At 44.4% G+C, this 13,993-nt stretch overlaps 2 pseudogenes; both read left to right on the top strand.

Annotated features, from left to right (window-relative positions):
* Nucleotides 1-1,849: 1,849 nt before the first annotated feature.
* Prmt1-ps1 (protein arginine methyltransferase 1, pseudogene 1) lies at nucleotides 1,850-2,772 on the top strand (annotated as a pseudogene).
* Nucleotides 2,773-7,056: 4,284 nt separating this feature from the next.
* Nucleotides 7,057-12,388, top strand: LOC108348487 (nuclear cap-binding protein subunit 2 pseudogene; annotated as a pseudogene).
* The last annotated feature ends 1,605 nt before the right edge of the window (nucleotides 12,389-13,993 follow it).

Below are 13,993 nucleotides of genomic sequence, written 5' to 3'. Positions count from 1 at the left end.
CAGACCTTACTGCCAGCCCTGCAGCAGCCCAGGTTCCCTTGGATCTGCGGATGAAACACACACACACACACACACACACACACACACACACACACACACACACACACAAACTTATTTTCAAGCTGCCTTATTGACTCAATTGCTGGGTGCTTCTAATCTCCGCCACTAGTGTGTCCTTCTTAATACTCTTAACTCAGCACCCCAAATCTGCCCTCAGCATTAGTTGCTACCCTAGGCCCAGTCGGGGAAATGGACAATGGCCGATCTACCCTAAATCTCACATGGCTGGTGGCCTTTACTCCCTCCAAAGCATGGCAAACTCTCTTTCCTTCCTGAGTCTCTTAGCCTGACTTTGGGGATCCAGAAGTCCCATCTCTTTCCTTCTTCCCAGCAATTGACCCCTGGCATCTTTATTGATCGATCAAGAACCAATTAAGGAAAAGGACCTTAACATCAGAACAACAGACAATTTGCTACAGACAAAAACATTTGCTATGGATAGCATGGTGAGAAGTAGATTGGAAGACCTTAGTTAGATTGCAACCACTGTGTTTTTGAACTAGCAAAAGGCTTCCCTCAGATCCCACATGAAACATTATCAAATGCCACCTCTCTTGGCCTTCTGGTATTACTAAAAATAGCAAAAAACAAAACAAACTAACAAAAGCTGGGCATGTGGTTCATTGCTTGAATTCCAAGCAGAGGCAGACCAAACCACTGTGAGTTCAAGACCAGCCTGGTCTACCTAGCAATTTCTGGGTTACCCACGACTATATTGCAAAACCCTATCTCAAAAATAAAAACATTTTTAAAAAAATACTTTCATTTTTAAGAAAAAGTATCACCATTTTAACAACACAAAATCATCCAATAATAAGTTTGTTTTCAGAATATTAAATTTCTAGGTATTTTTATATATAGAAGGGAAAGATATTGAAAGGAAGTGGGAGTCATCAGGTAACTGTGAACAAATTTCTCTAGGCCTTGGTAGACAGTTTAAAGCCTATAACAACATAGCTGTCTGAATAATGAGAATTGATTTTTTTTCTACTTTAGCTTTGGTATTGCCACTGAAGAAAATAGGCACAGACATCACAAGCAGCCATGGGCATTTGCTAGTCTGGTTTGCAAAGGCTTAGTCCTGTATATAGGTCCCCTGATTAAGCCTGATTGGGGGAGTTCAAGGTTCACTTCCATCCATCAATGTCTGAAACTGCAAAAATATTCAGTTACGGTTGACCCAACTCCCCATTTATGTAGCAGAGCTCATACCATTTTCTCCTCCTCTGGATGACTTAGAACTTCCCTAAAGAGTTAAAGGAAAAGGTGATAAACATTACTATGTTGAGCTATGCCATAAATGGACCATAGTGTTGACTCCATCTAACCTGTTTTTACAATATTGTCCTACCATATGCATTACCATCCCATTGACTTCTCTCATTTGGTTGTCCTTTTCCTCTAAAGTGGTACCCAGTTTATCCTCCTAGCACAATGCCACCATTACCACTTTGTTCTATAGCCCACGAATGTTCTCTGTAAAATGTGAGTCCAGTATAAAGCTGTGCATTCTGGAACTGTCTTCAGAAGAGGGAACTGGCAGTGGTTCTCAACCTGTGGATCACGACCCCTTTTGGGGTTGTATATAGGATATCAGATATATACATTACAATTCATAACAGTAGCAAAGTTATGAAGTAGCAATGTGATAGGTTGATGGTTGGGAGTCACCACAACATGAAGAACTATATAAAAGTGTCCCACCACTAGGAAGCTTAAGAACCTTTCTACTGGAGAGGAAATTAAGGTGGGGGGGGGGCATCTCGGAAGCCATAGGACTCGGGTGAAGATGGCAGCAGACGAGGCCGCGAACTGCATCATGGAGGTTTCCTGTGAACAAGTAGAAATAGTGAGAAACCCAACGCTGAGGACATGACATCCAAAGACCACTACTTTGTCTCCTATGCCCACTTCGGCATCCATGAGGAGATGCTAAAGGATAAGGTATGAACCGTCACATACAGCAACTCCATGTTTCACAATCGGCATCTCTTCAAAGACAAGGTGGTGCTGGATGTGGGCTCGGGCACTGGCATCCTCTGCATGTTCACTGTCAAGGCCGGGGCCCGCAAGGTCATTGGAATTGAATGCCAGTATCTCTGATTATGCTGTGAAGATTGTGAAAGCCAACACATTAGACCATATGGTGACCATCATCAAGGGCAAGGTGGAGGAGGTGAAGCTGCCTGTGGAGAAGATGGACATCATCATCAGGTGGACATCAGAATGAGTCCATGCTCAACACCATGCTGCATGCTCGTGACAAGCGGCTAGCACCCCATAGCATCATCTTCCCAGACCAGACCACCCTGTAAGTGACAGCCATTGAGGACTGACAGTATAAAGACGACAAGATCTACTGGTGGGAGAATGTATATGGCTTTGATATGTCCTGCATTAAAGATGTGGCCATCAAGGAGCCCCTGGTGGACAGGGTGGACCCAAAGCAGCTGGTCATCAATGCCTGCCTCCTAAAGGATGCCACAAGAGGACCAGCTTCTCTACCAGTCCTGAGTCCCCGTACACACACTGGAAACAGACTGTGCTCTACATGGAGGACCACTTAACAGTGAAGACCTGCAGGAGATTTTTGGCACTATTAGAATGAGGCCCAATGCCAAAAACAATCGTGACTTGGACTTTACTATCGACCTGGACTTCAAGGGTCAGCTGTGTGAGCTTTCTTGTTCCACCAACTACCAGATGCACTGAGGAGGTGCCAGGCTGGCCCTCCTGAAAAAGGGGGCTCAGGGGCTGGGCTTGGGGGATGGGAAGGTACATCGTGAACTGTGTTTATCACAACTTGTGTTTTTATATGGTTGTGTTTATGCCAATAAGTCCTCAGCTGACAAAACAAATAAAAACCTTCCTACTGAATGGCTGAGATCACTTTAATCTCTATAGAACAACCTTTCAAAGTCAACAAGAACCCTTGAGCTCCATTCTTAGCTCGCCCACCTCTAACTCTAATTATTCCGTTAAGACCAAGCTATAAATATGGTGCCACACTGCACCGGAGCTTAAACTAACTCTCAAAATGTCTCAGTGTTCATTGGAGCATCTTTCTTTCCTTTCTTGACATCTTCCAGAAGCACTGCAAACCCTCTCCCCTTTGTGAATAGTCTCATGAGTCCCCGCTGCTCTCCCATCTCACCACCAATTCTGTCGTTAGGGATTTCCTTAATGTTGTGTTTCATACTACAAGACCAAACAATTGATTATGCGCCGCCTCCTTTTTCTCTATTTGATGTTCATTGCCCCCAAAAACTTCTTATGCAGTCCACACAACCACAGTTCTGTCTGCTACATTTTTGGTAATTACTATAGCCCCAGGCATTACTTTGGAAACATACATGATTTGTATCTGTTGAATAGTAATAGTCAGATGTCTGTTTATTTTATAACTCTCTTTGTTTTCTTTCCAGACATGACTTAAAACGAGAGAAATCCCATTCAGGTGATCATGAACTCTTAGAGCATGAAAGTACATGGAAACAGGGAGGCAAGAATCAAATCGGCCAAGTATTGGCTGGCTCAGAAGGACTTATTCCCTACTCCTATATATGAGCGTTGTTTCCAAGGTGATGAACTTGAAAGAAAACGATGACACAAAGTGATATTGCTGTGTTGCTTGGTGACAGTGTCACTGCTATTAAAGGTGGAACACACTTCTCAACCCACTGGCCACCTACGCCACTGGAAGGCTCAAAGAACATCCCACACATAGTCTGCAGATAAATGTAGCTGAAACCTAGGAATGAGAAAGAACTCAGGCAGAGGCGGGTTCACGATGGGCAGCTTAGACAGGGAGCAGAGCAGGGGCATGTGTTTGGCTTATTCCTCTGCTATTGTCATCTTGAAGCTCTTCCTAGTTTCTTGAGAGGGAACTGTTCTCATACTGCCCTAAGATCTGCAACTTACACAGCTGTTTGTAACTATAGATACATGTGAAAACTGAGTGGCCTGTGTGAGGGCTCTGGGGACAACGTAGCAGCCAAACTGAGTCTCTTCTTTCTCAGTACCATGACCTCACTATATGCCCCTGGCAAAGGAAAATAGGCTTTAATTCAAAAGACAAAAGATCACCACAATATTCAAAAATCAGATGATTTTGAAAGCACTTGGCTCTCTTAGAAATATTCAAGGGGTAATATGACCAAAGGTTCACATCAGGCAAGGAATCTTCCATATGAATTCCAAAGCATTATTTGAATCCTTCTAAAAAAAGAAGGGGAGCATTCTATGTTTTCACTCAGAATATATAACAACTAAGCTGTTGTGTTTGGTCCCAGACAAATACACTTAAACACAGAAGTCTCAGATGACTTCTGCAAATGAATGAATATTCTTGGTTTCCTCAAAACCTAGCACAGCTGATCATGGGGTACCTAATGGACTGTCAAGGAGCCTTTCTACAGGAATAGGTAGACTCTGGTGGAGGGATCGTTAGTAGTTATGTGAGACAGACACTTGTGTGCAAATTCCCACATTAGCATATTTTCAGAAGGTTGCAGCTCAAACTTAGAGTCCTAGCATACTTAGATGTAGACATGCCCATCCTCTTTGCAATGCAAGTTAAATATGCCCATTTCATGTCCATCCTTTTAACCCCTTCTTGCACATGTTCTCAATGACCTTGAACTCAAAATGTTCAGGAATATGTCTTCCATTGTCACCTTAAGTTGAACATACCCAGTAATGGACCTCAGTAACTAACTATGCTTGGTCCAACCTCAAAGTGCTTTCCTATATAAATATTCATAAACTCCCTGGACAAAAATCTCTGTATTTCTTTTGTTCAAGGACACTGTATTGTTTTGGAAGTAATGCCATGGTCTCTTTTTGTGCTGTAAAAGAATTAAATAATTAAATAGTGAAATAATGATAATTCATACATAGTCTTACTTCTTTGTCATGATTAATTTGGCTTTACTCAAGCCAAAGTACATACCCATTGGGTTTTGGGTTTGGTTTTCTTTTCTTTTTTTTCCCCATGAGCCACACATCAATCTATCCCAAACCATTGCTTTTAATTACAAGATATGTCAGATTCCAGAAACTAGAAAACAAAAGCCAAAATTTAAGGCCTGAAAGGAGTAAGAACAACACAATAGAAAAAACTAAGCCATAAGGAAATAGAGGGCGGGGGGCTGGAGGTAGGACCCAGAAGGTAAGAGGATATTGTGTTTCTGTAAGACTTGAGTTCAGGTCCCAATACCCACTTTGGGTAGTTCACAGCTGGATGTTACTCCAGCTTCAGGGCATACGACACTCTCCACAGTTCTCTCAGACATCCACATTTACACTCATGTGCACACTTACTTCACCCTATGCCCATATAACTAAAAATAATAAAATAACTTTTTAAAAAAGGAAATGAACAAGTAAAGTCCGTTCACTCACTAAAATTATGAAAAGAGTGAAGTCTAAAATCTCACTTTTTTGGGTTACAACCAAACATCAGAATCTCAGCCCCTTAGGTCATTTGTGTGGGATTGTCCAACAATATCCAGTTTCCAGGATAGAAAGACAGAGAGCAATTCAGGGTAGGGGACATGACCAGGTGATGAAGCCTGTGAACTGCTGAGATGGGGGCTTTTTCCTGACCTAAAACAAAAGCTTAGCTGCTTTGGAAAACAAAGACCTTGTGGGCTTTTTCTCCTCTGGCTGACAGGGTCAACAAGTTCAAGGCTTCATCGGGACATAAAGGTTGTAGGCCAATCAAGGTTGGATCAGGACATGTACAACAGTTGTAGGCAATCAGCTGTCCTAATCGTCAAAGTGACAAAGCCTAAATTAGGTGGGGAGGGGGGAGTCCCGTCAAGGACTTTAAAAGCCCTAGCCCTTTCTGATTTGTGAAGGGTGTTTTTCTCTGCATTCTCTCTCTCTCTCTCTCTCTCTCTCTCTCTCTCTCTCTCTCTCTCTCTCTCTCTCTCAATGTGTGTGTGTGTGTGTGTGTGTGTGCTTCATAACTCCTAATAAAAGCCTGTCTTTACTGGCAAAAGAAGAAATAAAGAGATGAAGGAGATATGGAAGAAAGAAAATGCCCCCCCCCATTAATATCGTAACACTACAAAGAGAGTTACTACTTGTGCCAAACTCATTAACATTCTGTAGGAAAACTTACAAAAGCACTTTGCACGTGCTAATTTAGTAATTGCAGTCTGGAAGGAACGATTCTGCATAATTTACAGAATGAGGGAACTGGTGCACTGGAGGACTTCGGGAGTCTGATCGCAATCACGCAGTTAGGAAATAAGGTTGAGGTTCTTCCCAGGTCAAAGTCATAAGTACTTTTTCTAGCCTCACTAAAGACAATCCCCAAGTCTGTCCTCAAAACTTCAGGTCTGGAGGGGAGAGGTGCTTTCCACACCAGGCTTGAGACATGAGACTTGCATATTAGTGCGAGGACTCCGCCCTTTCTGAGGGCCGTACCTTTATACAATTCCATATTCCTTACCCAGTGACCTCGTCTCCAATGTGGACCTCCAACCAAGGCCTTTGCAGATCCCCTGCCACCTTTGCTTCTGAAAAGGAGCAGGAGTTGGGGACCACAGACACTCCCCTGCCATCACCCTACCCGGTGGTTTGACTCACTACTTTTCCATAGTAGCTTTCCTGCTCACACCCTCATCCCCACCCTCCAGCCTTAGGATCTGTTCAAACACCTTTTGTTGAGAGAGCCACAGCAGTGTAGAGCACTCCCACTCTGGCTCTGACCCACCTGACTCCAACATGCTTTCTTAAGGCTGCAACAAAACACCAACCAGCCTTCCCCAACCTGAACCCCTTGCTTGGACCAGCCCAGTAAGTGGTTAAAGGCTTAGTTCTTTCATTCCAGCTTAGATATAATGAACTCCTCTGCATTTGACAGCTAGCTCTCTGCAGCTCAGCTGAGCTCCTGACAGAGGTCTGTTTCATTTTGTTTCCTTGTTCCTGGCGTTTAATGAATGTCACAGTAGATGAAACAAATGCGTCTCGAATACCAAAGGGAGGATGCCGGTGAGCTGGCTTTCTTTTCTGTATCAGCTCCATTCCTGGTTTGGGATGGCGGGTGTTTGTCATAAGATGTTCTGAAAATCATGGAGGAAGTGAGTGCAAGAATTCCCAGACCAGATGCTGAAGGTCTCATAACTAATTTGTTTGCAAGATACCTGCCATTGGCAGGTGACGCTGCCTTCCTCCAGCCTCCGTGAACATGTGTGATGAAATTTAATAACAGCATCATTTTTGTAATCTGAGTGAGTACCATTCACTGGCCTCTGTCACCGAGGAGGAAGCTAGGCATCAGCCTCTGAGCTGGGGGCTTGTCATTGATGAATGCCGATCTTAAGAGGGCTGCAATTTCTTTCCTGATGTTTTGTGTTTCATGGAAGACGAATGAACCCAAGCTCAATTTCTCTAAATGAACCAAGCTCAATTCCTCCAAATGAAGTCCAATGCACTTTTAAAGACATAGTCCTTAAGGGTGATTTTTGGCTCTCATGAGAACAAAGCTGCCTGCTAGGACTACATGTCTCAGGGTGGGGTGGGACCCAAGGCTTGGGCTTCCCCTCCTCTGAAGAGGAGAGGGAATAATGGGGTGGGCAAGAGATCTGTGAGAGCGGGACTGATAGGAGACAAGGGAGGGGGCTGCATTTAGGATGCTATTTCAGCCAGCAGATGAATGGTGAACACAGGATCAGCATGTGTACCTGGAAAAGCAGCAGCGGATCATATCAAGATCCCCTCCTTCACCCCCCTTCCCAAGCCCTCTCTCTTGTGTTGGCATTGCAATATCTCTTATACTGTATAATCGTTAATTAGGGGAGGGAGACCTTATTAATGCAATTTTATAAATGAGATGAATATGACCCCAAAGGGGCCAGTAATAATTTATACTACATCCCATAGCTTAGAACTAGAGGCAGACGTTAACCCATTAGAGTCGAGCTCCAAGGTTCACCATCATTTCATACACATTAGTCTTGCTAATCCCAATGATGCAATTGAATTGCCCTGTAAAGACCTAACTGTGTGGTTATTTCCAAAAAGGAAATGAATGGAAGCTCGTGAGTTTAATTCCCAGCCCCCACATAGCAGCCCACAACTGGCTGTCACTCCAGTTCCAGGAGATCTGAAACCCTCCCAGGGACATATTTGTAGGCAAAGCACCAATACAACCAGTACGCATAAAATAAAAATAAAACCATAAAAATATAAAGCTCCTCCATTAAAAAAAATAAGGTAACAAGTTATTGAGGAAGGTGCCTGACTCTGAATTCTGATCTCTACCTGTGCATGCATGGAACACATGTACATGCACATATATGAACACACACATACGTGTGTATGAGAGGCGGGGAGGGGGAAGAGAGAGATAGATACATAATTCCCAATAAAGCCCTAGGAAAGGGACTGGAAGGTAACCACAATTAGAAGTAACGCTTTTACTGAGGATTCAAGTTCAGTTTACAGTAGCCATGTTGGGAGGCCGTGCACAACCCCCTGTAACTCTAGATCCAGAGTGACCTGATGGAGCTCCAGTGGCGCAATCCGTTAGCGTGTGGTACTTATACAGAGTGACCTGAGCACGTGAGCCCTGCAGGTACCTGCACTACTCACGTGGGCCTTCCCAAACAAAGATGCACACACACACACACACACACACACACACCACACACACATACACACACATACACACACAAACACACACACAAACACACACACAGACACATACACACACAAACACACACACATACACACACACAAACACACACACAAACACACACACATACACACACACAAACACACACACAAACACACACACATACACACATACAAACACACACACAAACACACACACATACAAACACACACACATACACACACACACACACACACACACAATTAAAGGCAATAAAAGTGAGTTTCTTTTAAGAGACCTCCAGGAAATGAAGAATCCACATGTTCCTTTTCATCTTGACCTTATTTCAAAGAACATCATGGGTAGACATCGTCATTACAAAAAGCTTCAAATAGATTCATCTTCTAGGACGGGAATCTTGGGGAAATGTTTTAAGCGCAAAAGCTATCAGATGGCCGTCTATTCTTATAACATCAACAATGAAACTCATGGTTGGCTTTTAGCAATCTATTTTACACCTCTATGATAGAATGTGAGCGAACGCCAAAACCCTCTCTTTTGCATGTGTGCTTTGCTTGGTTGTTTTGTGTTTTTAGACAGAGTTCTCTGTGTAGACCTAGTTGTCCCGGACATAGCATTGTCAAGCTCGCAGGCCTCAGACTCACAGATATCCTCCTGCCTCTGCCCCACCCCAGTGATGGGATCAAAGGTGTGCTCCAACACAGCCTGGTGCTCAAGGCTTTATCTGTAGGGAGCTTAAAATGTGAAATTATTTTCCTATCTAGAGTCTAGAGAAGACTTCTCCATAATTTGAGTAGGTAATCCTCCCAGGATGGTCAGAATGGAGGTATTATGTTTCTTCTTTATCTTACTATGCACACATGGTTTTAAATTTTATTGAATGGTATGGAAACTTCAACCAGCAACTACAAGCTGGCCACCTACAGGCTACACTGAAAAACGTTCCTCCTCACATTGAAGCAGCCAAGTACTCACCTGGGGGATAGTTTTAGGTGGCAGACTCTAGCACAGTTTGGACAATGTGAGCTGTTGTACTTCAAACAAATTCCAGTGTGGCGCCTCTGGGGCTAGTCTGGGGGACTACCTGGGAAGTAGTTTCCTATACAAGATGCAAGAAGGAATCATTTCAAGTCCACGGAGTCTGAAAGTTGGCATCTAGAAACTTCCCGTCGGTTCTTTCCAGGGAAATCCAAATGAGTGAGTTTCGATGAGCAGCTCTCTCCCACCCGGTGTGTGCCTTCCCCTTCCCAGGTGCCCTCTGCTCTACCTCAATTCTGAACTCTTGTCGTGCAGCCTGTGAGGTTTTCTTCTCCTGGGTAACCTTCCTTCGCCCCTGTTTTGAAATTAAATTCCATGTGTTCTGCTCACGTTGGCACAAAAATTGTCTCAAGTTAGTTTAATAAAACCATCACTAAAACAATTGTCTTGAGTAGTGTAATTATAGAGTTGGTAATTAGACTCCACGAAATGAATAGTGCCATTAGATTACATTCAGACAAGCACCACCTATCCCCATTCTGTTCTAATCACCCCTTAAATGCAATCCTATTTGTGGGCGAAGGCATTCTGGATGGTAATGGCAAGACCATCATACACACTTGCACTAGATGTTGTCACCTCTAAAGCTAGGACAAATTGACAGATACCATGGTATTTATTACATTACCTGTGGCCAGAGGAGCCAAGGAGGTGGGAGAAGCTTCCTTTGAAGTACGTGATCTGGGGCCCTCATACGCTATCTGTCCGATGACAATCTCTGCTTAAAGCTTTGCTTTTCACGCCCTCTCTTCTGCAGAGACCTTTGACTTAGCAAGTTCTGCCCGAGCTTTTGCCTCTCCATTCTTTGCTTTAGCTCTCATTTCCATGTTGCATGTGAGACCTGCTAACCTACGTCTGGTCACCAAGATGGTTATGACTCTTTGGAAGCAGACACTACGCACATCCTGCATGAACACAAATGTCCTCTGCTGCCCGGAGCAGCCACTATCAATAAGTCAATAAGGAGAGACTCACATTACACAATTATACTTTGTATCCAAGCGCTGGCCAATGGCCCACGGAAATTAACAAGACTTTGACCCATCTCGATGGATGGAGCACTCCTAGTCCCTGATGGCCGGTCATTGGATGTTTAACATTGTTACTGGCTTTCGTTGTGTTTATTCTATTTAGTTGGTCCTGTGATCTCTCTCAGGGAGCTAATTATATACTGCCCATGTCCAACCAACTAGGAGATGACAGGAGCAACTAGAACTCACACTTTTCTAATACCTGGGCCCTCACCAGGGCTGAGCTGGTAGACGTATTTGCAGACTCAGGTCTTGAGTCTGATTCTTTTTTTTTTTTTTTTACTGGTACTTTTGTGAGGTCTGATCTGAACCCCTTTATTCCAACATGCTGGGGTGGACTCCCTTTCAGAGAGACAACCCTGAGCGGACTCTAACAAGGAGTTATATGCCTTGCAAACAACTGGGAGCAGAATTCAAACAATTGGGGCAGAATTTGCACACTGGTAACTAGGCAGGGTACCATAAGTGGGGCGAAGTGACCTCCAAACTGATTCGTGGTCAGTGGACCATTCCAGGGCTTTCTGAGAGGGAAACCAGTTCTCTTCCCACTACCTGCTGATCCGAATGTAGACGTTTCAGCTCCTTCTCAAGCACCATGCCTACCTGCATGCTGCCATGTTTCCTGCCATGATGGTAATGGACTGAACCTCTGAACTGTAAGCCAGCCCTAATTAAGTGTTTTTGAGTTGACATGATCATGCTATATCTTCACCTAGATAAAATAAGATACGAGGCTTCACCTGTACACAGGCGTGTTCCTAGATGAACTGTCCAAAGCAGAGTTACTCAGCGACTGGGCAGACTGCTTGTTATCATTAATACAAAGTATGGATTTGGGGAACTGAGTCAGGGGGCCAGGATTTCAGTCTGTCTCGGCATTCAAAGTCAACAGAACCATGTGGGAGGAAATTTGTTTTCGCTTTATACCGTGTGGGTCCAGAGGACCAAACTTGGGTCACCAAGGCCTAGAGCCACCATCTCGAGGGCTCTTGTCTTCTTTAAAAAGTGAATCCAGGCCATGGCCGCCTGGTCCGCCCAGCAGTGGCCCAGTCATAGTTCGTGTTTCTGCATCATGTCGGTGGCCTCCTGAGGGCGCTGTGCAGCGATTCCTAAGTGGAGCTCAGAGAGTTCCAGGCCCAGCACTTACGCGGTGACAGTGAAGAACAAGAAAAGCTGCTGAAGAAAGCTGTGCGTCGTACGTTGGAAATCTTTCCTTTTTATACAACTGAAGAACAGACTTATAAACTCCAGCAAAAGTGGTGATATAAAGAAGCTCGTCATGGGTCTGGATAGGATGGAGGAAACAGCCCGTGGACTCTGTGGAATACTACTCAAGAGCAGATGCAGAGACCACAATTATGTACACGAACGGAACTCGTCCAGGCGACCGGATCATGCGCGCAGGCTAGGATGCAGGCTTAAAGGAGGTCAGGCAGCATAGATGTGGGCAGTCTGGGGGTCAGGTTCGGGATGAGTCTCGGAGGACTATGATGCTGGAAGAGGCGGCTATGGAAAACTGGCACAAAAACAACACAGCTCACGGTTTGTCAGCATAGTTGATGATGTCAGAGAACATCACCCAAGGTCTCATCAGTGTCAGAGATGTACTTGAAGTCACTTCTGGTTTTCCTCTCCAATCCGTCCCTTCTCCTATGCCGGCCGGGCTCCAGGGACGTCCCGTAGGTGGTACCCCCTTTCTTCTCCGATCTCGGTGGGACCTCCATTTGTCGGCGCCAGCACTGACACAGTACCGAGAATTGGGCGAAAGCCTACAGGATGAAAGAAACACACACACACACACACACACACACACACACACACACACACAGGTTATCATGTCAAGCCAGGAAGAGAGGGAGAGAGGGGGGGGGGCAGAGGGAGAGAGAGAGAGAGAGAGAGAGAGAGAGAGTGGAAGAGCGGAAGGAAGAGTGAGAGTGAGGAAAAAGAGTGAGAGTGAGGAAAAAGAGTGAGAGAGCTTGAGTCTGATTCTTAACAATAGAATTAATAATTATAATTAATTAACTATTCTTATAGATCAAGACACCACAGTTCTCCTTCCTCCTGCTTTCCCACTATGAGTTTGCCAAGGTTCTCTGATAGGGCATGCTAAAGGAAATGATATGCTTGACCTAAGATTTGTACAACTCTTGTCAAAGCAAGAGTTTTAACAGACTGAAGTTTGGGGTGAAGAAAACCCATATCTCAAGAGAGAGCTGTGTGTCCTGAAGTCAGAGAAGCGACAGATGCTGTTTCCGGTCTCACACCGGTTGCTGGGGGAAGGTATATGTGGCATTAAAGCAGCATTAAGTTCCACTGTGTTTTATCTATTACTCCCCCACTACTGGAACATTTGCCTCTGCGTCATCGTTTCTTGCTAGGCACTGAAAACAGAGCCGTGTGTGTGTGTGTGTGTGTGTGTGTGTGTGTGTGTGTGTGTGTGTGTGTGTGTGTATGTGTGTGTATGTGTGTGTATGTGTGTGTATGTGTGTGTGTATGTGTGTGTGTATGTGTGTGTGTGTATGTGTATGTGTGTGTGTATGTGTGTGTGTGTATGTGTGTGTGTGTATGTGTGTGTGTATGTGTGTGTGTATGTGTGTGTGTATGTGTGTGTGTATGTGTGTGTGTGTGTGTGTGTGTGTGTAGTTGCACATGTGTATGGAAGCCAGCACACCACCTTATGTAGCAGTGTCATTCCTCAGACAAACTCTACCTTTTTTGAGAGAGGGTCTCTAACCACCTTGTACCTCAGAGGTTCTTAACCTGTGGAACACAACCCCTTTGGGGTTCAAATGACTTTTTCACAGGGGTCTCCCAAGGCCATGGGAAAACACGGATCTTTACATCAGAATTAGTAACTAGCAAAGTTACAGCTATGAAGTAGAAACAAAAATAATTGTATTGTCAGGGGTCACCACAACATGAATAATTGTATTAAAAGGTCGTGGGATTAGAAGGCTGAGAAGCACTGCTCTGTCTCACCGAGCAGGCTAGGCTGACTAGTCACAGTCTTCCTCAGAGCTCACGGCTGCCTCCTCAGCACAAGAATTACAAACTTGCACCGCCATACCAGGTTTCTGTAGCTGGGTTCCGGGGATAGAATTCCAATCTTCCTGTTTTCGAGTCAGGTATTTTACTGACTGAGGGACTTCCCTATCCCTATTTTTTTAAATCTATAAAATGAAATTAATTATGTGCATTCCCTACTGTTTTAGGGAAT

Source organism: Rattus norvegicus, chromosome 17 (assembly GCF_036323735.1).
Source record: "Rattus norvegicus strain BN/NHsdMcwi chromosome 17, GRCr8, whole genome shotgun sequence".
In the NCBI taxonomy this organism is placed as follows: domain Eukaryota; kingdom Metazoa; phylum Chordata; class Mammalia; order Rodentia; family Muridae; genus Rattus; species Rattus norvegicus.
Note: the sequence above shows the minus strand (reverse complement) of the source record. Positions and strands in the feature narration are given on the sequence as shown.